Source organism: Procambarus clarkii, chromosome 8 (assembly GCF_040958095.1).
Source record: "Procambarus clarkii isolate CNS0578487 chromosome 8, FALCON_Pclarkii_2.0, whole genome shotgun sequence".
NCBI classification, from domain to species: domain Eukaryota; kingdom Metazoa; phylum Arthropoda; class Malacostraca; order Decapoda; family Cambaridae; genus Procambarus; species Procambarus clarkii.
The window spans coordinates 31,530,994-31,555,811 of NC_091157.1; the positions used below are offsets into that span (position 1 = coordinate 31,530,994).

At 38.6% G+C, this 24,818-nt stretch overlaps 1 long non-coding RNA gene across 1 annotated transcript; it reads right to left on the minus strand.

Annotated features, from left to right (window-relative positions):
- Positions 1-1,591: 1,591 nt before the first annotated feature.
- Positions 1,592-18,554, minus strand: LOC138362045 (uncharacterized). The gene is made up of 3 exons (XR_011227380.1): positions 18,443-18,554; positions 6,924-7,040; positions 1,592-1,897 (listed from the first exon to the last, which is right to left on the minus strand). It is a non-coding gene; the product is annotated as an uncharacterized lncRNA (long non-coding RNA).
- Positions 18,555-24,818: the final 6,264 nt, after the last annotated feature.

The window sequence follows — 24,818 nt, forward strand, 5'->3', positions numbered from 1 at the left end:
GAACAAAGGCAACTGCAGAAGGCCCACCGGCCCATACGAGGCAGCTCCTACCTACAACCACCCAATTAATTTGCCAGTTCCTTTACGACTTGGGACTTAAATCCATTTACACTTTGGGCTTCTGAGTCTTTTAGTTTGTCAATGCTCTTCCTGATTGTGTCGCGTGTAATTGGTATTTCTCTTAATTCATTCTCCTTACCTCCGACAAACATTTGTGTTGGTGATGGGATGTCATTCAAGCTTTCTAGTGTGAACACTGATGTTAGGTATTCATTGAGAGTGTTTGCCGCCCTTTTATGATACAACTTAAAATTGTTAGTCTCATCTTTTATGGGTCCTATGGAGTCAGTTCTTTGTTTGGGTTTTACTTCGTATATACTTGCCCGAAACGCTATGCGTATTAGTGGCTTTAGGTATTGTATTTTAAATTTTAAAATTTTGCCCCGAGGTGCGAGTTTATTGGGAGTACTTAGCTGTATCATTAGCAAGGTAATTAACTACAGTTTGCTGTCCTCCGTCCTTTAACAAATCCATTGACCCCTCCCCTAACCTGCCTATTTTGTGCAATAGTCGGTTTAGGATGATCCTTTCAAGCATCTTCCAAGTGCATTACATGAGACTGATAGGTCTATAATTGCCAGGGTCATTGGGTTTCGGTATTGGGACCATTATTGCATGTTTCCATTGTGTGGGCAACACTCCACATAGGAATGACTTGTTAAACAGGTGGAGTAGTGGATTGCCAGACACTTCACACAGTGCATTGAGTATGTCGTAGGTGACGCCATCTTCACCAGGTGCTGTACTTTTACCCTTTTCATAGCCTCCTTTACTTCCTTGGCTGTAATTGGTTCCCCATACTCGTCATCACTAGATTGTGCTCTTGTTATCCTAATCCTTCTGTCATTATGTCGGAGGAGCTGTTCCCTGCTTACTTCTGCAGGGAGGGAGGAGGATGATGCTGCATCACTCCACTTGTGAATTAGTTCTTCAGCCTTACCCTGGGGGGTCGTTGTGAGCCGCAGGCCGGGCTCTGCTCCCCTTAGCTACCTTAATTTTTGCCCACACTTGTCTTGCAGACGTTTCTCTTCCAATAGAGCTAGTGAACTCTAGTCATTGTCTTTCCCTTTGTAACTCATCTGCAATGTATGTACCTTTACCTGACTAAAAAATCTAATCTAAATCTATATCTAATCTATATGCTTAGATATATGCAAATGAGAGAGTAATAGAGCGAAACCTTTAAAATACTGAACAATTTGGAGGATATTGATTCATACAATTTCTTCAAAAGGTCAGATGTAACACGAACAAGGAGCAAAGGTTTCAAGCTCAACAAGCCACAGTGTAGGAGTGACAACAAATGCTTTTTAACCCATACGATTATGATCATGGCAATAAGGTTTCTAAAACAGTAGGCATTCTTCCAAAGTCAGACACTGTACTATGTTCCTCGCCCTAACCTAGTCACTCAGTATTATTCACTCATTTATCTATGTCTTGTCTATTTATGTCTTAAAGGTTACAAGACGTACATTAGTCAATACAATTGGTGCTTAAAATGTTAAGGATGTCTTGTGAAACACGGGTATTAATAAAAAAATTTATTATGTAAAATAAATAAAAAAGGCCCAAGGGCCATGAAGTAACAAGAATGCAAGGCTGTCACAAGCTGGCGTAAGTAGAGAAGACGGAAGATTCTTCATATTAAAAGACCCTGCTTCTCCAAGATGGCAGTCACACCCTGCTTGCCCTGGACAATCACCATATGGAGAAGGACTGTTTACTGTGAAGGGAAGTCAACAAATGCAATGCCAGCATGAGTCAGTCTTGAAGGGTAAACGATGATGGCACCCTCACAGTAACACAAAAGCCGAGCAAGCCCAGTGAGGAAGACCTGTTGATGGGAAGGAGAAGAATCATTAGTCACAACAAAATCCACATAGAAACAAAGGAGAGAAAAAAAATAAAGTGGATGTCTTCTTTTTGTATAGACATAATAAATATTGCCATTTGGCTATGTATTTATATGATATATAATAGAATACAGCATAAAACAAAATAAGAGGGGTGATAGGAGAAGAAAAGATTAGTGTTCAGTGAGAATCCACAAGGTCTTCTCTGAATACTCTATTTTCTTCAAGGCTGTGGGTCCCTACAATTGCACCAGAGGTGGTACACACCCCTATTATTATTTAAACAGGTGAGTACACACACGGTGTTAGCAAACTTAGCCTCCAAACACACACACACACATGGTATCAGCAAGCTTAGCCTCCAAACACACACACACATGGTATCAGCAAGCTTAGCCTCCAAATTCACACATGGTATCAGCAAGCTTAGCCTCTAAACACACACACACAAATGGTATTAGCAAGCTTAGCCTCCAAATACACACACACACATGGTATCAGCAAGCTTAGCCTCTAAACACGCACACACACACACACATGGTATCAGCAAGCTTAGCCTCTAAACACACACACACACACACACATGGTATCAGCAAGCTTAGCCTCCAAACACACACACACACACACACATGGTATCAGCAAGTTTAGCCTCCAAACACACACACACACACACATGGTATCAGCAAACTTAGCCTCCAAACACACACACACACATGGTATCAGCAAGCTTAGCCTCCAAATACACACACACACACATGGTATCAGCATGCTTAGCCTCCAAACACACACACACACATAGTATCAGCAAACTTAGCCTCCAAACACACACACACACACATGGTATCAGCAAGCTTAGCCTCCAAACACACACACACACACATGGTATCAGCAAGCTTAGCCTCCAAACACACACACACACATGGTATCAGCAAACTTAGCCTCCAAACACACACACACACATGGTATCAGCAAGCTTAGCCTCCAAATACACACACACACACATGGTATCAGCAAGCTTAGCCTCCAAACACACACACACACATAGTATCAGCAAACTTAGCCTCCAAACACACACACACACATGGTATCAGCAAGCTTAGCCTCCAAACACACACACACACACACATGGTATCAGCAAGCTTAGCCTCCAAACACACACACACACATGGTATCAGCAAACTTAGCCTCCAAACACACACACACACATGGTATCAGCAAGCTTAGCCTCCAAATACACACATGGTATCATCAAGCTTAGCCTCTAAACACACACACACACACACACAAACGGTATCAGCAAGCTTAGCCTCCAAACACACACACACAGAAAATGGGGACATTGAAACAGTTGATAAACTTGATTTCAAGAGAGAGAGGTCACTATGGGGAACTTCAAATTTTTTTTAATAAGTAATTAGGCAGACTTGTTGCTAGACAGGGAAGTAAATTAAATGTATGCCAAATTTTGCAAAATATACAATGAAGGCACACAAACATTCATACCAAAACAGAGATGCAGGGCCAGAAAACAGGATTGGTTCAACAGAAATTGAGAGAGGGCCACAGACCAAAAGAGACAAAAATGGAATGAAAGACATTGAAAAACTACAAGCAGATGTCAACAAAGTTTTCGATTGGGCAGCAGAAAATAACATGATGTTTAACAGTGATAAATTTCAGGTATGGCAAAAATGAGGATCTGAAACATAATACAGGGTACAAAACACAATCGAATCTTCCCATAGTAGAAAAACAGCATGTCAAGTATTTGGGAATAATGATGTCCGACGATCTAATGTTTAGGGAGCATAACCAAGCAAATATTGCGTCAGCCAGAAAAATGATCGGATGGATTATGAGAACTTTCAAATCCAGGGATCCCATCACAATGGTTGTACTCTTCAAGTCACTTATGTTGTCCCGTCTCGAGTACTGCTCAGTATTCACTTCCCCCTTCAGAGCAGGAGAGATTGCTGAAATAGAGGGAATACAGAGAACATATACGGCACGCATAGACGAGATAAAACACCTAAATTATTGGGATCGTCTCAAAGCTCTCCAAATGTACTCTCTAGAAAGGAGACGAGAGAGATACCAAATAATATACACATGGAAGATACTGGAGGGCCAGGTCCCAAATCTACACAGTAAAATAACAACGTACTGGAGTGAACGATATGGAAAAAAATGCAAGATTGAACCAGTGAAGAGCAGAGGTGCCACAGACACAATCAGAGAGCACTGTATAAACATCAGAGGTCCGCGGTTGTTCAACGTCCTCCCAGCGACTATAAGAAATATTGCCAGAACAACCGTGGACATCTTCAGGAGAAAACTGGACTGTTTTCTAAGAGAAGTTCCGGATCAGCCGGGCTGTGGTGGGTATGTGGCCCTGCGGGCCGCTCCAAGCAACAGCCTGGTGGACCAAACTCTCACAAGTCGAGCCTGGCCTCGGGCCGGGCTTGGGGAGTAGAAGAGCAGAACCCCATCAAGCAGGTATCAACATAGAAAGAAGCCAAACCCCCAATCATACCAGCAATACAAAGATGCGAGAAACAACTATACAGCAGTAAGGGGAGAGCCAGAAAGAAATTTTTAAAAAGGGATAATGGATAAATGTAAAACAGAACTGGGCCTATTCTACAAATTCATAAACAACAAATTGCAGGTAAAGGATAATATCCAGAGGTTGAAAATAGGAAACAGATTCACAGAAAATGATAATGCAATGTGCGAAACATTAAACCAAAAGTTCCAAAGTGTGTTTATACAAAATGAAATCTTAAGAGAACCAGACACAATAAGAATTTCTGAGAACATCATAGAGCGTATAGAGGTGTCTAGAGATGAAGTGGAAAATATGCTAAAGTAGCTAAGTAAGAACAAAGCAGTTGGTCCAGATGGAGTTTCACCATGGGTTCTGAGAGAATGTGCATCTGAGCTCAGCCTTTCACTTCACCTGATCTTTCAGGCATCCCTGTGTATAGGAGTCATAGCAAACATGTGGAAAAAGGCTAACATAGTTCCAATCTACAAAAGTGGCAACAGGGAAGACCCCACCCCTCTCAGTTATAGACCTGAATCATTGACAAGTGTAACAGTGAAATAATTGAAAAAAAAAATAATAAAAACTAAATGGGTAGAACACCTGGAGAGAAATTATATAATATCACACAGACAGTATTGTTTTCGATCTGGAAGATCCTGTGTATCGAATTTACTCAGTTTCTATGATTGAGCCACAGAGATTTTAAAGGAAAAAGGTAGTTGGGTCGACTGCATCTATCTAGACATAAAAAAGGCTTTCGACAGAGTTCCACATAAGAGGTTGTTCTGGAAACTAGAAAATTTTGGATGGGTGACAGGTAAGCTTCTAACATGGATGAAAAATTTTCTGACTGATAGAAAAATGAGGGCAGTAATCAGAGGCAATCGGACTGGAGAAGTGTCACAAGTGGAGTACCACAGTACATGCACCAGAAATGTTCATTGTCTACATAAATGATCTACCAGTTGGAATACAGAATTATATAAACATGTTTGCTGATGATGCTAAGATAATGGGATGGATAAGAAATTTAGATGATTGTCATGCCCTTCAAGAAGACCTGGACAAAATAAGTATATGGAGCACCACTTGACAAATTAAATTTAATGTGAATAAATGCCATGTTATGGAATATGGAATAGAACATAGATCCCACACAACCTACAAATTATGTGAGAAATCTTTATATAATTCTGATAAAAGAAAGAGGTCTAGGGTTGATTCTAGATAGAAAACTATCACTTGAGGCCCACATAAAGAACGTTGTGTGAGGAGCCTATGCCACGCTTTCTAACTTCAGAATTTCGTTTAAATACATGGATGGCGAAATACTAAAGAAATTGTTCACGAGTTTTGTTTGGCCAAGGCTAGAATATGCAGCGGTTGTGTGGTGCCCATATCTTAAGAAGCACATCAACAAACTGGAAAAGGTGCAAAGACATGCTACTAAGTGGCTCCCAGAACTAAAGGGCAAGAGCTATGTGGAGAGGTCAGAGGCATTATATATGCCAAAACTAGAAGACAACAAAAAGAGGTGATAAAATCACTATGTACAAAATAGTAACAGGAATTGATAAAATCGATAGGGAAGATTTCCCGAGACCTGGAACTTCAAAAACAAAAGGTCATAGATTTAAACTAACTAAACAAAGATGCCAAAGAAATATAAAAAAATTTCCTTTCGCATACAGAGTGGTACACGGTTGGAACAAGTTAAGTGAGAAGGTGGTGGCGGCCAAGACCGTCAGTAGTTTCAAAGCATTATGTGACAAAGAGTGCTGGGTAGACGGGACACCACGAGCGTAGCTCTAATCCTGTAACTACACTTAGGTAACTACAATTGGTGTCAGCAAGCTTACCATCGAAACACACACAAACAGCCTGCCTATTATTCAAGGCCTTCTCTGAGTACTCTCTATTTTCTTCTCTGAGGCTATGGGTCCCTAATCTTGCACCAGAGGTGGTACAACTTTTAAGTTTTTAACTACTGCACTGAGCACCTGATTTTGGCAAAGACTTCTTAGTGCAATTGTCAAGGACACAGTTCTGGTATTTTTTTGTTTATAAATATTCAGGTATAGTTAATGTCAAAATGTTTCAAAACTCAACAATTTATATTTCAAAACAAAAAAAGTAATGAAAACATTAGAAAACATTAAAATATAGCCTAATTAATTAATTAATAAAATAGCACAACTCTCAGAATGTCTAAAGGTGCTTTGAGCAATGAAGTAGTTAATTTTATATATATAATATTATATATATAATATAAGTAGAATTATATTCCTTATATAATATAAGGAAGGGGGTGGTAGGAGAAAAGCACACAGAAACTGTATTGGAGGGGATCTAAACATTCCCTCTAATGCGTTATGCGTGGTTTCCTCCGAGGCTATGGGTCCCCCTTCTTCCAGCTAGAGGTGGTACTCTTTTATCTTATATATATAATATATATTTACCTGTGACTACTGCTTAGCAAAAATTTGATCTCTGTGAAAATTGGTCTTGTCATTGCTAGGAGATATTTTAAGACCATGATTTGCTGTGGATGGCACTGTAGTCTTCAAGTCATCAATCTAAAAATAGAGGTAATCTTTTAAAATGTAAATTTTGTATAAAAAAAAATGCAAAAATAAATTGCAAGAATAATATGAAGTTATTATACAATTTTTTTTAATTATTTAAATATTTGTGAGACATTATTAAGAAATGTATGAAGTACAGATTCTCTAAGACCTGATATGTATCTGCTTATGTTCCACCACATTACATTCAGGGCTGAAGAGAAAACACAGCCAGTAAGGTAATGATCACTTAGGATGGACTGGGATGCTACATGTAGGTGATGGGGCTAAGCTGCGTGAGGCTAGGATGCCCAGCCTGCCTTGTCTAGGCTGGGCTGGGCTAGGCAACACTAGGAAGGAGTCAACAAATCTCTGGAGTGCCTTACTTTTCCTGATATCCTTAAAAAAGCAAGAATGATGCCATTTTATAAAGGAGGCGAGACAGCAGACATAAACAATTAAAGAAAAATATCAAATCTACTTATACTTTCAAAAATATTTGATTTTTTTTTTTACAAACATCTCTTCCTACTTTGTAAAATTCAACATGAATACAAACACACACACACATCCCTAGGAAGCAGCCCATAGCAGCTGTCTAACTCCCAGGTACTTATTTACTGTTAGGTGAACCAGATATAGAGAATAACCACAAAATGCTATCTTTATAAGAACTATCTTGTAAAGCCACTAGTACACGCAGCATTTCAGGCAGGATATATAAAATATTATATATATATATATATATATATATATATATATATATATATATATATATATATATATATATATATATATATATATATATATGAATACATACATACGGGACAAAGAGCCAGAGCTCAACCACCGCAAGCACAACTAGGTGAGTACACACACACACACACATTATATATATATATATATATATATATATATATATATATATATATATATATGCCTATACTTGCATAAACCACAAGTGAAGATAAACAATCTTTGGACAACACCCACCAGTGGGACTCGAACCCAGAAAGCACAACTACCTTCCAGTAGCTGGCATAACTAGTATGCTTTAACCCACTACGCCATCAGACCTTACAAAAGAAGTAGATAGTTCGAGATATATATATCTCAAACATCTCTACCTCCCGAAGGCACCAGATGAGTGAGGGGTCAGTCTGCAATTTTCGTCAAGCCACTGTCAATGTGAGAGAACTCGTGTCCAGCTTATAAGCCTATACTTGCATAAACCACAAGTGAAGATAAACAATCTTTGGACAACACCCACCAGTGGGACTCGAACCCAGAAAGCACAACTACCTTCCAGTAGCTGGCATAACTAGTATGCTTTAACCCACTATGCCATCAGACCTTACAAAAGAAGTAGATAGTTCGAGATATATATATCTCAAACATCTCTACCTCCCGAAGGCACCAGATGAGTGAGGGGTCAGTCTGCAATTTTCGTCAAGCCACTGTCAATGTGAGAGAACTCGTGTCCAGCTTATAAGCCTATACTTGCATAAACCACAAGTGAAGATAAACAATCTTTGGACAACACCCACCAGTGGGACTCGAACCCAGAAAGCACAACTACCTTCCAGTAGCTGGCATAACTAGTATGCTTTAACCCACTACGCCATCAGACCTTACAAAAGAAGTAGATAGTTCGAGATATATATATCTCAAACATCTCTACCTCCCGAAGGCACCAGATGAGTGAGGGGTCAGTCTGCAATTTTCGTCAAGCCACTGTCAATGTGAGAGAACTCGTGTCCAGCTTATAAGCCTATACTTGCATAAACCACAAGTGAAGATAAACAATCTTTGGACAACACCCACCAGTGGGACTCGAACCCAGAAAGCACAACTACCTTCCAGTAGCTGGCATAACTAGTATGCTTTAACCCACTACGCCATCAGACCTTACAAAAGAAGTAGATAGTTCGAGATATATATATCTCAAACATCTCTACCTCCCGAAGGCACCAGATGAGTGAGGGGTCAGTCTGCAATTTTCGTCAAGCCACTGTCAATGTGAGAGAACTCGTGTCCAGCTTATAAGCCTATACTTGCATAAACCACAAGTGAAGATAAACAATCTTTGGACAACACCCACCAGTGGGACTCGAACCCAGAAAGCACAACTACCTTCCAGTAGCTGGCATAACTAGTATGCTTTAACCCACTACGCCATCAGACCTTACAAAAGAAGTAGATAGTTCGAGATATATATATCTCAAACATCTCTACCTCCCGAAGGCACCAGATGAGTGAGGGGTCAGTCTGCAATTTTCGTCAAGCCACTGTCAATGTGAGAGAACTCGTGTCCAGCTTATAAGCCTATACTTGCATAAACCACAAGTGAAGATAAACAATCTTTGGACAACACCCACCAGTGGGACTCGAACCCAGAAAGCACAACTACCTTCCAGTAGCTGGCATAACTAGTATGCTTTAACCCACTACGCCATCAGACCTTACAAAAGAAGTAGATAGTTCGAGATATATATATCTCAAACATCTCTACCTCCCGAAGGCACCAGATGAGTGAGGGGTCAGTCTGCAATTTTCGTCAAGCCACTGTCAATGTGAGAGAACTCGTGTCCAGCTTATAAGCCTATACTTGCATAAACCACAAGTGAAGATAAACAATCTTTGGACAACACCCACCAGTGGGACTCGAACCCAGAAAGCACAACTACCTTCCAGTAGCTGGCATAACTAGTATGCTTTAACCCACTATGCCATCAGACCTTACAAAAGAAGTAGATAGTTCGAGATATATATATCTCAAACATCTCTACCTCCCGAAGGCACCAGATGAGTGAGGGGTCAGTCTGCAATTTTCGTCAAGCCACTGTCAATGTGAGAGAACTCGTGTCCAGCTTATAAGCCTATACTTGCATAAACCACAAGTGAAGATAAACAATCTTTGGACAACACCCACCAGTGGGACTCGAACCCAGAAAGCACAACTACCTTCCAGTAGCTGGCATAACTAGTATGCTTTAACCCACTACGCCATCAGACCTTACAAAAGAAGTAGATAGTTCGAGATATATATATCTCAAACATCTCTACCTCCCGAAGGCACCAGATGAGTGAGGGGTCAGTCTGCAATTTTCGTCAAGCCACTGTCAATGTGAGAGAACTCGTGTCCAGCTTATAAGCCTATACTTGCATAAACCACAAGTGAAGATAAACAATCTTTGGACAACACCCACCAGTGGGACTCGAACCCAGAAAGCACAACTACCTTCCAGTAGCTGGCATAACTAGTATGCTTTAACCCACTACGCCATCAGACCTTACAAAAGAAGTAGATAGTTCGAGATATATATATCTCAAACATCTCTACCTCCCGAAGGCACCAGATGAGTGAGGGGTCAGTCTGCAATTTTCGTCAAGCCACTGTCAATGTGAGAGAACTCGTGTCCAGCTTATAAGCCTATACTTGCATAAACCACAAGTGAAGATAAACAATCTTTGGACAACACCCACCAGTGGGACTCGAACCCAGAAAGCACAACTACCTTCCAGTAGCTGGCATAACTAGTATGCTTTAACCCACTACGCCATCAGACCTTACAAAAGAAGTAGATAGTTCGAGATATATATATCTCAAACATCTCTACCTCCCGAAGGCACCAGATGAGTGAGGGGTCAGTCTGCAATTTTCGTCAAGCCACTGTCAATGTGAGAGAACTCGTGTCCAGCTTATAAGCCTATACTTGCATAAACCACAAGTGAAGATAAACAATCTTTGGACAACACCCACCAGTGGGACTCGAACCCAGAAAGCACAACTACCTTCCAGTAGCTGGCATAACTAGTATGCTTTAACCCACTACGCCATCAGACCTTACAAAAGAAGTAGATAGTTCGAGATATATATATCTCAAACATCTCTACCTCCCGAAGGCACCAGATGAGTGAGGGGTCAGTCTGCAATTTTCGTCAAGCCACTGTCAATGTGAGAGAACTCGTGTCCAGCTTATAAGCCTATACTTGCATAAACCACAAGTGAAGATAAACAATCTTTGGACAACACCCACCAGTGGGACTCGAACCCAGAAAGCACAACTACCTTCCAGTAGCTGGCATAACTAGTATGCTTTAACCCACTACGCCATCAGACCTTACAAAAGAAGTAGATAGTTCGAGATATATATATCTCAAACATCTCTACCTCCCGAAGGCACCAGATGAGTGAGGGGTCAGTCTGCAATTTTCGTCAAGCCACTGTCAATGTGAGAGAACTCGTGTCCAGCTTATAAGCCTATACTTGCATAAACCACAAGTGAAGATAAACAATCTTTGGACAACACCCACCAGTGGGACTCGAACCCAGAAAGCACAACTACCTTCCAGTAGCTGGCATAACTAGTATGCTTTAACCCACTACGCCATCAGACCTTACAAAAGAAGTAGATAGTTCGAGATATATATATCTCAAACATCTCTACCTCCCGAAGGCACCAGATGAGTGAGGGGTCAGTCTGCAATTTTCGTCAAGCCACTGTCAATGTGAGAGAACTCGTGTCCAGCTTATAAGCCTATACTTGCATAAACCACAAGTGAAGATAAACAATCTTTGGACAACACCCACCAGTGGGACTCGAACCCAGAAAGCACAACTACCTTCCAGTAGCTGGCATAACTAGTATGCTTTAACCCACTACGCCATCAGACCTTACAAAAGAAGTAGATAGTTCGAGATATATATATCTCAAACATCTCTACCTCCCGAAGGCACCAGATGAGTGAGGGGTCAGTCTGCAATTTTCGTCAAGCCACTGTCAATGTGAGAGAACTCGTGTCCAGCTTATAAGCCTATACTTGCATAAACCACAAGTGAAGATAAACAATCTTTGGACAACACCCACCAGTGGGACTCGAACCCAGAAAGCACAACTACCTTCCAGTAGCTGGCATAACTAGTATGCTTTAACCCACTACGCCATCAGACCTTACAAAAGAAGTAGATAGTTCGAGATATATATATCTCAAACATCTCTACCTCCCGAAGGCACCAGATGAGTGAGGGGTCAGTCTGCAATTTTCGTCAAGCCACTGTCAATGTGAGAGAACTCGTGTCCAGCTTATAAGCCTATACTTACATAAACCACAAGTGAAGATAAACAATCTTTGGACAACACCCACCAGTGGGACTCGAACCCAGAAAGCACAACTACCTTCCAGTAGCTGGCATAACTAGTATGCTTTAACCCACTACGCCATCAGACCTTACAAAAGAAGTAGATAGTTCGAGATATATATATCTCAAACATCTCTACCTCCCGAAGGCACCAGATGAGTGAGGGGTCAGTCTGCAATTTTCGTCAAGCCACTGTCAATGTGAGAGAACTCGTGTCCAGCTTATAAGCCTATACTTGCATAAACCACAAGTGAAGATAAACAATCTTTGGACAACACCCACCAGTGGGACTCGAACCCAGAAAGCACAACTACCTTCCAGTAGCTGGCATAACTAGTATGCTTTAACCCACTACGCCATCAGACCTTACAAAAGAAGTAGATAGTTCGAGATATATATATCTCAAACATCTCTACCTCCCGAAGGCACCAGATGAGTGAGGGGTCAGTCTGCAATTTTCGTCAAGCCACTGTCAATGTGAGAGAACTCGTGTCCAGCTTATAAGCCTATACTTGCATAAACCACAAGTGAAGATAAACAATCTTTGGACAACACCCACCAGTGGGACTCGAACCCAGAAAGCACAACTACCTTCCAGTAGCTGGCATAACTAGTATGCTTTAACCCACTACGCCATCAGACCTTACAAAAGAAGTAGATAGTTCGAGATATATATATCTCAAACATCTCTACCTCCCGAAGGCACCAGATGAGTGAGGGGTCAGTCTGCAATTTTCGTCAAGCCACTGTCAATGTGAGAGAACTCGTGTCCAGCTTATAAGCCTATACTTGCATAAACCACAAGTGAAGATAAACAATCTTTGGACAACACCCACCAGTGGGACTCGAACCCAGAAAGCACAACTACCTTCCAGTAGCTGGCATAACTAGTATGCTTTAACCCACTATGCCATCAGACCTTACAAAAGAAGTAGATAGTTCGAGATATATATATCTCAAACATCTCTACCTCCCGAAGGCACCAGATGAGTGAGGGGTCAGTCTGCAATTTTCGTCAAGCCACTGTCAATGTGAGAGAACTCGTGTCCAGCTTATAAGCCTATACTTGCATAAACCACAAGTGAAGATAAACAATCTTTGGACAACACCCACCAGTGGGACTCGAGCCCAGAAAGCACAACTACCTTCCAGTAGCTGGCATAACTAGTATGCTTTAACCCACTACGCCATCAGACCTTACAAAAGAAGTAGATAGTTCGAGATATATATATCTCAAACATCTCTACCTCCCGAAGGCACCAGATGAGTGAGGGGTCAGTCTGCAATTTTCGTCAAGCCACTGTCAATGTGAGAGAACTCGTGTCCAGCTTATAAGCCTATACTTGCATAAACCACAAGTGAAGATAAACAATCTTTGGACAACACCCACCAGTGGGACTCGAACCCAGAAAGCACAACTACCTTCCAGTAGCTGGCATAACTAGTATGCTTTAACCCACTACGCCATCAGACCTTACAAAAGAAGTAGATAGTTCGAGATATATATATCTCAAACATCTCTACCTCCCGAAGGCACCAGATGAGTGAGGGGTCAGTCTGCAATTTTCGTCAAGCCACTGTCAATGTGAGAGAACTCGTGTCCAGCTTATAAGCCTATACTTGCATAAACCACAAGTGAAGATAAACAATCTTTGGACAACACCCACCAGTGGGACTCGAACCCAGAAAGCACAACTACCTTCCAGTAGCTGGCATAACTAGTATGCTTTAACCCACTACGCCATCAGACCTTACAAAAGAAGTAGATAGTTCGAGATATATATATCTCAAACATCTCTACCTCCCGAAGGCACCAGATGAGTGAGGGGTCAGTCTGCAATTTTCGTCAAGCCACTGTCAATGTGAGAGAACTCGTGTCCAGCTTATAAGCCTATACTTGCATAAACCACAAGTGAAGATAAACAATCTTTGGACAACACCCACCAGTGGGACTCGAACCCAGAAAGCACAACTACCTTCCAGTAGCTGGCATAACTAGTATGCTTTAACCCACTACGCCATCAGACCTTACAAAAGAAGTAGATAGTTCGAGATATATATATCTCAAACATCTCTACCTCCCGAAGGCACCAGATGAGTGAGGGGTCAGTCTGCAATTTTCGTCAAGCCACTGTCAATGTGAGAGAACTCGTGTCCAGCTTATAAGCCTATACTTGCATAAACCACAAGTGAAGATAAACAATCTTTGGACAACACCCACCAGTGGGACTCGAACCCAGAAAGCACAACTACCTTCCAGTAGCTGGCATAACTAGTATGCTTTAACCCACTACGCCATCAGACCTTACAAAAGAAGTAGATAGTTCGAGATATATATATCTCAAACATCTCTACCTCCCGAAGGCACCAGATGAGTGAGGGGTCAGTCTGCAATTTTCGTCAAGCCACTGTCAATGTGAGAGAACTCGTGTCCAGCTTATAAGCCTATACTTGCATAAACCACAAGTGAAGATAAACAATCTTTGGACAACACCCACCAGTGGGACTCGAACCCAGAAAGCACAACTACCTTCCAGTAGCTGGCATAACTAGTATGCTTTAACCCACTACGCCATCAGACCTTACAAAAGAAGTAGATAGTTCGAGATATATATATCTCAAACATCTCTACCTCCCGAAGGCACCAGATGAGTGAGGGGTCAGTCTGCAATTTTCGTCAAGCCACTGTCAATGTGAGAGAACTCGTGTCCAGCTTATAAGCCTATACTTGCATAAACCACAAGTGAAGATAAACAATCTTTGGACAACACCCACCAGTGGGACTCGAACCCAGAAAGCACAACTACCTTCCAGTAGCTGGCATAACTAGTATGCTTTAACCCACTACGCCATCAGACCTTACAAAAGAAGTAGATAGTTCGAGATATATATATCTCAAACATCTCTACCTCCCGAAGGCACCAGATGAGTGAGGGGTCAGTCTGCAATTTTCGTCAAGCCACTGTCAATGTGAGAGAACTCGTGTCCAGCTTATAAGCCTATACTTGCATAAACCACAAGTGAAGATAAACAATCTTTGGACAACACCCACCAGTGGGACTCGAACCCAGAAAGCACAACTACCTTCCAGTAGCTGGCATAACTAGTGGTGGGTGTCCCACTGGTGGGTGTTGTCCAAAGATTGTTTATCTTCACTTGTGGTTTATGCAAGTATAGGCTTATAAGCTGGACACGAGTTCTCTCACATTGACAGTGGCTTGACGAAAATTGCAGACTGACCCCTCACTCATCTGGTGCCTTCGGGAGGTAGAGATGTTTGAGATATATATATCTCGAACTATCTACTTCTTTTGTAAGGTCTGATGGCGTAGTGGGTTAAAGCATACTAGTTATGCCAGCTACTGGAAGGTAGTTGTGCTTTCTGGGTTCGAGTCCCACTGGTGGGTGTTGTCCAAAGATTGTTTATCTTCACTTGTGGTTTATGCAAGTATAGGCTTATAAGCTGGACACGAGTTCTCTCACATTGACAGTGGCTTGACGAAAATTGCAGACTGACCCCTCACTCATCTGGTGCCTTCGGGAGGTAGAGATGTTTGAGATATCAACCCGTTCTCGCAAATTCGTAAAGTCAATATTGACTTATTAACTACGTACATAGGTGATATACTAAACATAATAGATACCCCTAAAAAGATTCATAGAAAACACCGACCTCACCTAACCTTGTTAGTATCTTAAGATAAGCATCTTATTGCTTCGTAATTACAATTATTACTTAACCTATACCTATTATAGGTTAGGTAATAATTGTAATTACGAAGCAATAAGATGCTTATCTTAAGATACTAACAAGGTTAGGTAAGGTCGGTGTTTTCTATGAATCTTTTTAAGGGTATCTATTATGTTAAGTATGTCACCTATGCACATATTTAATAAGTCAATATTGACTTATTAAATTTGCGAGAACGGGTTGGAGATATATATATCTCGAACTATCTACTTCTTTTGTAAGGTCTGATGGCGTAGTGGGTTAAAGCATACTAGTTATGCCAGCTACTGGAAGGTAGTTGTGCTTTCTGGGTTCGAGTCCCACTGGTGGGTGTTGTCCAAAGATTGTTTATCTTCACTTGTGGTTTATGCAAGTATAGGCTCATAAGCTGGACACGAGTTCTCTCACATTGACAGTGGCTTGACGAAAATTGCAGACTGACCCCTCACTCATCTGGTGCCTTCGGGAGGTAGAGATGTTTGAGATATATATATCTCGAACTATCTACTTCTTTTGTAAGGTCTGATGGCGTAGTGGGTTAAAGCATACTAGTTATGCCAGCTACTGGAAGGTAGTTGTGCTTTCTGGGTTCGAGTCCCACTGGTGGGTGTTGTCCAAAGATTGTTTATATATATATATATATATATATATATATATATATATATATATATATATATATATATATATATATATGAGTGTCAGACCATGGAGGAATGATTTTTTTTAATTTAATTTATATAAAAAATTATTCCTTCTGAAGATGTATTAATATATGAAAGTACTTAAGGAAATTCCTGTTTCAATTCTTCCTCCGTGGTCTGACACTGTCACATTTTTCATCAAGTGTTAATTTTTGTGATTTACACACACGTGGCATGTTTACACACACATTATTTATATTATATATATATATATATATATATATATATATATATATATATATATATATATATATATATATATATATATATATATATATATATATATATATATATATATATATATATATATATATATATATATATGTGCAATTGACGATCACAAAACACTGATCATTTTATGCGGAAAATCCAGAGAAATATGAAATGAGGTGAACGTTTCGGCTTTGTTAAAGCCTTTGTCAACACCAGACTGATCTAACGCAACTGATCTAACTGATCCCGTGGTCAGTCTGGTGTTGACAAAGGCTTTAACAAAGCCGAAACGTTCACCTCATTTCATATTTCTCTGTGGATTTTCCGCATATATATATATATATATATATATATATATATATATATATATATATATATATATATATATATATATATATATATATATGTCGTACCTAGTAGCCAGAACGCACTTCTCGGCCTACTATACAAGGCCCGATTTGCCTAATAAGCCAAGTTTTCCTGAATTAATATATTTTCTCAAATTTTTTTCTTATGAAATGATAAAGGTACCCATTTCATTATGTATGAGGTCAATTTTTTTTTATTGGAGTTAAAATTAACGTAGATATATGACCGAACCTAACCAACCCTACCTAACCTATCTTTATAGGTTAGGTTAGGTTAGGTTAGGTTAGGTAGCCGAAAAAGTTAGGTTAGGTTAGGTTAGGTAGGTTAGGTTGCCGAAAAACAATTAATTCATGAAAACTTGGCAAATCGGGCCTTGCATAGTAGGCTGAGAAGGGCGTTCTGGCTACTAGGTTACTAGGTACGACATATATATATATATATATATATATATATATATATATATATATATATATATATATATATATATATATATATATATATATATATATATATATATATATATATATGGAACCCTCAACCCTATAAGTGGAGGGTTCCTACATACTCAACCAGAGGTGGTACCCTCTATATATTAATAAAAAGGCAAGGCTATGCTAAATCTTGGCAGGGATTGGCTTGGCTAAGCTCGTCAGGGCTTGGCTAGGGTAGGAAGGACTGGTCATGTTTAAAAGGAAGGCAGGGTTAGGCTAGGCAAGACTAGGTAAGGGTATACTGGGATAGGCTTGGCTACGGTAGGCTAGGAAGAGGTAAACTAGGATAAGCAAGGCTGTGCAAGCACTATGCACAGCTAGAATGAACTATGCTAAGATGGTTTAAGCTGGGCTAGGTTAGGATAAGCTGAGTCATGCAGGGCCCCGATTGACCAGTGGAGTCTAATAGTCTAACCTTCTAGCTAGTTTGCTGACCTAAGAGTGTAAATGCCTAGCCCCTAACCTGAGATATATACAAGAGTTGTTACATTCTTGTACAGCCACTAGTACGAGTAGCGTTTCGGGCAGGTCCCTGGAATACGATCCCCGCCGCGAAGAATCGTTTTTTCATCCAAGTACACATTTTACTGTTGCGTTAAACAGAGGCTACAGTTAAGGAATTGCGCCCAGTAAATCCTCCCCGGCCAGGATACGAACCCATGACATAGCGCTCGCGGAACGCCAGGCGAGTGTCCTACCACTACACCACCTGCTGCAATATTATTATAAAAGAAATATTACTTATTATAATCGTAAATACTAAATACCTGTTGTGTTGATTTAGGGGCGACGACGATCGTGGGATCGGATGCGAGCCACAGGTGGCCTACACCATGCTTTCTAAGGCGTCCCTCTCATAACAAAAACAAATCCGTGCATTCATACACAAACAGAGATCCCGTGGTTATGCGAATACTTGCAATTCTTTTACTTAAAATAATAACAATTAGATTAATAATAATTAACATAATTTTTACTCAAGATTCATAAAAATCATTAATCCTATTTTAGAAGAAGATTTATAAGACATCTAAAAACAGATATACAGACTTTGTGTGATATTTATTTCAACATTATATATTAATAGAATGTTGTAACTATTATTTTTAAATATTAGGTAGTTTCCAGCTACGTATATCGCATATAAACGTTGCAAAAAGATTTTATACTGAATTAACACATTACACATTTATGGAGTAATTAACAACAAAACAATCTTTTTTTTCATTGCAGAACATATATCAGAGCATACTAGTGACTCATACATTTAAAATAGTGTGATTTTTAAACAATTTGGTTGTAAACCCGCAGAACCGCCTACCCGCCAAAGACGTAACATAAGAAATAGTATATAATTCATTATTCTAAATTCCATATATAATCATTAATAATTTTCGGCAGCTATCGAGGTTCTCCATAGGTAAATTCCTGTACTCTAACAAGATGCTACTTGCTGTTTAGCTGTTTAAATTCTTGGAAAATCGTAATGACCAGCGACATAAAATATAACAATGAAATAGTAGCTGGTAACTGTAGCTGAACGAAAAATTAAATTCCAAATTGATTAGATGTTTTCTTAAATATGAAGATCGACCTGAAGGAATTTTATGAATTATGGACTAATTAAACAAAAAAATAGGTAATTTTACTTGAAGAACAGATACCAGAGAATAGTTAGTGAGTACATTTATATTGTATAATGGGAGAAAGCCCCTGGTATCCGCGAATTAAAATAACCACCTACATTAATTGATAACTAGGAAATAGTATCTGGAAACTTTATCTGAACGAAAACACAATACCAATTTGTTTAGATGTTTTTCTTAATATAAAGATCAACAGTAAGGAATCTTATTCATTATGGACAAATTAACAAAACAAAACGATAATTTTCATTGAGGACCATATATTAGAGCATACTTAGTCACTTATATATTAAAAGTATTGTGTATTTTGAACCATTGAGGTTGTAAACAAACAGAACGGCCTACCCGAAAAGTCGTAACATAAAATGTTGCCTATGTTTGCTAATTTATTATTTGATAAATGATTATTATTAATTTACGACAACTATAGAGGTTTCCCATTAGTTAAATTACTGTAGTCTGACTAAATGCTACTACAAAACATATATAAATCCTGGGAAAGTCACAATGACCAGCGACATTAAAGCATGGAGGGTTAAATAGTAACAGGCAACTGTCGGCGAACGAAAAATTCATTTCCAAATTTATTAGATGTTTTCCTAAATATAAAGATCGATAGGCTGGAATTTTCTGGATTATGGCCTAATTAAGGCAAAAATATATATATTTTTACTTGAAGAACAAATATCAGAGCATAGTCAGTGAGTTATAGAATAATAAGAGTGTGGTATTTCATTGTATAACAAGAGATAGTCCATGGAAGCGAAAATAGACGTAGTTTTACACAAAATAACGTCCAAAAACAGCCGTAGAGTCAAACGGCAAATGTTGACGTTCTTTTTAAGAGGACAGGTTGACTTGATGGCGCCGCTGTCCATTTGGAGTGGGGGGGGGGGGTTTCAGGAGAATCCTTACTTGATGGCGCCGCTGTCCATTTGGAGGGGGGGGTGGGTTTCGGGAGAATCCTTACTTGATGGCGCCGCTGTCCATTTGGAGGGGGAAGTTTCGGGAGAATCCTCACTTGATGGTGGTGGTGCTGTCCATTTGGAGGGGGGGTGGGTTTCGGGAGAATCCTCACTTGATGGTGGTGGTGCTGTCCATTTGGAGGGGTAAGTTTCGGGAGAATCCTCACTTGATGGTGGTGCTGCTGTCCATTTGGAGGGGGAAGTTTCGGGAGAATCCTCACTTGATGGTGGTGCTGCTGTCCATTTGGAGGGGGAAGTTTCGGGAGAATCCTCACTTGATGGTGGTGCTGCTGTCCATTTGGAGGGGGAGGGTTCGGGAGCAGACTCACAGATAGTGTTGTCATCACTAATCTGTGCCATTCCTGACTGAAGAAGGAGTGATTTACAATTACACTGTTTATTATTATTATTATTATTATTATTATTATTATTTTATTTATTTTATCTCACAATGCTACCCACCATCCGTCTGTCCTCGTTTAGTTCCATAGTGAGAATGAGCTTAGAGTTTTTTTTATCCCCCTTAAGTACACATTCGAGAGTTGCGCCAGCATGTTTCTCTAGACTTTGGTGGCCAATTTAAATCTGGCTCCCCCCCCCCCAAAAAAAGCAGCTCCCAACCACCTCGGTGAGATCACTCTAATTTATCATTGTGGGTCGGTTGTTTAATCTAGGAAAGTCTCTTAAGAAAGCAACTGGTGAAAGCGGCAAGTATCACTAATTTCCCATTCTTCAGACATCAGTTGTTCTTTGGGAGACTATTTCCATTATCAACTTATAATTATTTAAATACATAATACTTTAAATCTTCCACAGCTCTCTTCCAGAATCCAATCATTAGATGTTCTAGACCTTCATTAAGTATGAATTGTTTAAGGTGTAAATGGGGAATTTGGATGGTGGTATCTATCTTTTCATGCAATGTGGCTACATTCCAACATTCTGTTTCAGTATCCGAAACCAAACTTTTTACAATCTTCCGAGTGCATTGGGCTACTAAACTACAATTTTTCCTCATCTGAGATGATAATAAACCCTCATCTTTCAAGATAAAACTACAAATTTTATCCTTTTCCCCAGTTTGAATTATATTTATAAAGAGTTTGGGATTACGGGTTACAAAAATTATACATTCTCTCTTGTAATAAGAGTAATAGATGATAATCATTTCGATAAAAAATGATCCATATTCTTTCACCCCTAAGCGAGCAATTAGTGCATTATATTTTTTAGTTTTCTCCACATGATAAACTGTCAATGCTTTTGAAGTCATTACAAAATTTTAAGTCAATGATGTATATATTGTCACAGTCTTCATCACCATCACTAAAAATGCGACAAGAATAGTTTTCATATTTAAGCCATCTGTCATTAATTTCATTAACCAAAGTTTCATATAAATTTTTCATGTATGGTTCCATATATTTTATGGTCTGACATTTTTTGGTTTTACATAAACTATATTGGTTGATTTGATACCAGGAATTATCAACCTCTTTTTCAAAACATTTCACCCATTTTTCATAAACATCATATTGTCCAGTTGATTTCCAATTAATGTGTTCAAACATCAGGTACCTAAAATAAAAATCTCGCTTGAAATAGTTTTTTGTTAACAGAAATTCTTCATCATCACATTTGTAGTATGTCGACCAAAGTGGAATTGATATTCCATCGATTCGCATCATCTCTCTTAAAGTTTCTTTTTCCTCTTCTGAAGCTTGAACCATCTTTAGAAATGTAAGAGGGTCCTTGGCAAAGGATTTATATCCATTGTTATTGCTTCTTATATTAAAATTTTCGTCATAAACACATAATATTGTATATCTTTCATCTATATTTGAAATAAGTTCGATGAAGAATCCTTCGTTTTCTATTTGACATCGTAATATAAATTGAAATTGTGATGCTAGTGGTTTCCCTTCCTCGTTAGATCCCATCCATATTTTCAAAGAATAAAGAGTTTGTATTTCTGTTTCAAACAAAAAATTTGATGGTAATTTTAAATCTCGTTCTAATGTAATATTTAGTTCACAATTATAAAAGTATTGAATATAGTTAGACAATTGTAAACTTGATGTAATTGAAGGTACAAAAGATTTGAAATTCTCACATTCCGTAGTAAACGTCATCTTGTCGAAAGGATTCATTATGCAAAAAAAAAAAAAAAAAAAAAAAAAATCTCTAATAAAATGTCAATTTACCCCTAAATGGCCTCTCTGGCAAAAGAATGTTGAAAATTATCTCAAATTTTTTTGGTTAAAGCTGTGTGTATGTGGATATTGGTATCCCAGATGTTTTTTCTCCTCCTCTATTACTTTTGATTCTTTCCCGCAACATCCTGGATTGCTATGGGAGGGGAATCCACAAGAAACTTAACGACTCTTCCTTAGTTGGTTAGTATCCTCACAGCTCTCTTACATCTCGGCCTGTCACAGTCTGTTAAAAAAAATCCGTTATAGTAGAGGAAATAAGGAGACTGATTGACGTAGTTGCGTGAGAACCATGAGCAAACAATAGTCACTCTCCCTTTTTCAATATAATAACAGATATGACAGCCACACCATCAGGAGATCCACCCCCCCCCCCCTCACAAATGAAATGAGAACACTGACCTGCTCGCGTGAATGGAGAGAAACTATGAAGCAAGAGAGGGTGGCTCTGTCTTATATTGACAGGAAACAGGAAACTCTCTTAAAAAAAAAAAAAAAAAAAAAAAAAACTCACTTCTCGCTCGTTGAGTCCTTATTTCAATCAACATTTTTCATACAGTTTTGAGATTAATTTTTAAAAATTAAATGTTGTAAATGAATTGGAATGGTGGTATCCATCTTTTCATGCAATGTGGCTACATTCCAATATTCGGTTTCAGTATTCCCCAAAAAAAGAATTTACAATTTTCCGAGTGCATTGGGCTACTAAACTACAACTTTTCATAAACTCTGTCAATGCTTTTGAAGTTAATAAAGCATATATTGTCACAGTCTTCATCACTGTCCCTAAAAATACGAAAAGAGTAGTTTTCATATTTAAACCATATTTTACCATAATAAAGTAGTTCAGTAATAATTTCATAATATAATTTTTTCATGTCTTGTTCCATATATGTTATAGTCGGACAATTTTTTGTTTCACATGAAGAAAAAGAGGATGATCATCCCTGGTATCAATTGTCCAGTGGAATTCCAATGAATGGGTTCAAACATCAAATAACTAAAATATTTATCTCGCCCAAAATAGCTTTGTGCTTCTCTTAACAAAAGTTCTTCTTCATAATAACTTTTGTAGTATGTCGACAAAGGTGGAATCGATATTCCGTCGATTTGCACTAAAGCTTCTTTTTCCTCTTCTGAAGCTTGAACCATCTTTAGAAATAGGATAGGGTCTTTGATAAAGGATTTATATCCACTTTTATTGCTTGTTATTTCCAATTTTCCATCAAAATTATAATCACATAATATTGTATATCTTTCATCTAAGTTTGAAATAATATTGTGATACTAGTGGTTTCCCTTCTTTGTTTGATCCTATCCATATTTTCAGAGAATAAAGAGTTTGTATGTCCGTTGTAAACCTATGTAGGTCTGTTGTAAACACAATCTCTGATGGCTTTCTTAAATCTGGTTCTAAAATAATATACAAAAGATTTGAAATGTACCACCTCTTTGGTCTGCTTGAGCTGCCAACACATCTCCTAAAAATACATTAAATATCACTAACCTGGTCACGTGGATAGAGAGCAACTGAGTAAGTATGAAGCTGCTCTTGTCTTATATATAGCCTGACAAAATTATCCTCTTTAAAAATAAATGTTCTATCATACCTCCCACTCATTTGACAAGGGAGAACTCTGTGGTCTCCATTTTCTCATGATCACAAGATTTTCCACGCTTTATCCAAATGGGATAAACAGGCAGGAACAACTGTGACTCTTGTACAACAATAGTATAATTAACATATATCTATATCAAATGTCTTAAATATTTGTGGTGAAAATAAATTTTGGTTCCCATCTTTTAGTAACTGATGTGATAAAATCTTTTCATTATCCCATTCTATTACAATATGTGGAATTTGATAGATGAGTTTGATAAAAGATGGCATCAAGAAAGGTAGTGAATGCCCCAAAACAGAAGTTAACATGGATGATATACATGTTTCTAAGGATGGGAGTTTTCCTTTTCCTTTTTCTATATTAATTCTGAATAATAAAGTAGAAGCTACACTCACTAATTGTTGAAATTTAGCCTGGTCAATAGGAACATAAGATTTGTGTAAGTACCAAATTATAATATATTGTAAATGAGGCAAAACAATTTTATACTGTTGTTGTTGTTGTTGTTGTTTGTGTTTATGGGCATTATTAAAATTTACAGTTTCATAATCAATGTTAAATGAATTTATTGGAATGACATAGGCTATAGTTTTATATTTCTTTTTATTTTGTGTTATATACAAGTTAGTAGATGAGTTTAAGAGTTTATTGGAATAAACACAAATCGTCATTTTTTAATACAGTCATCACAAATGTG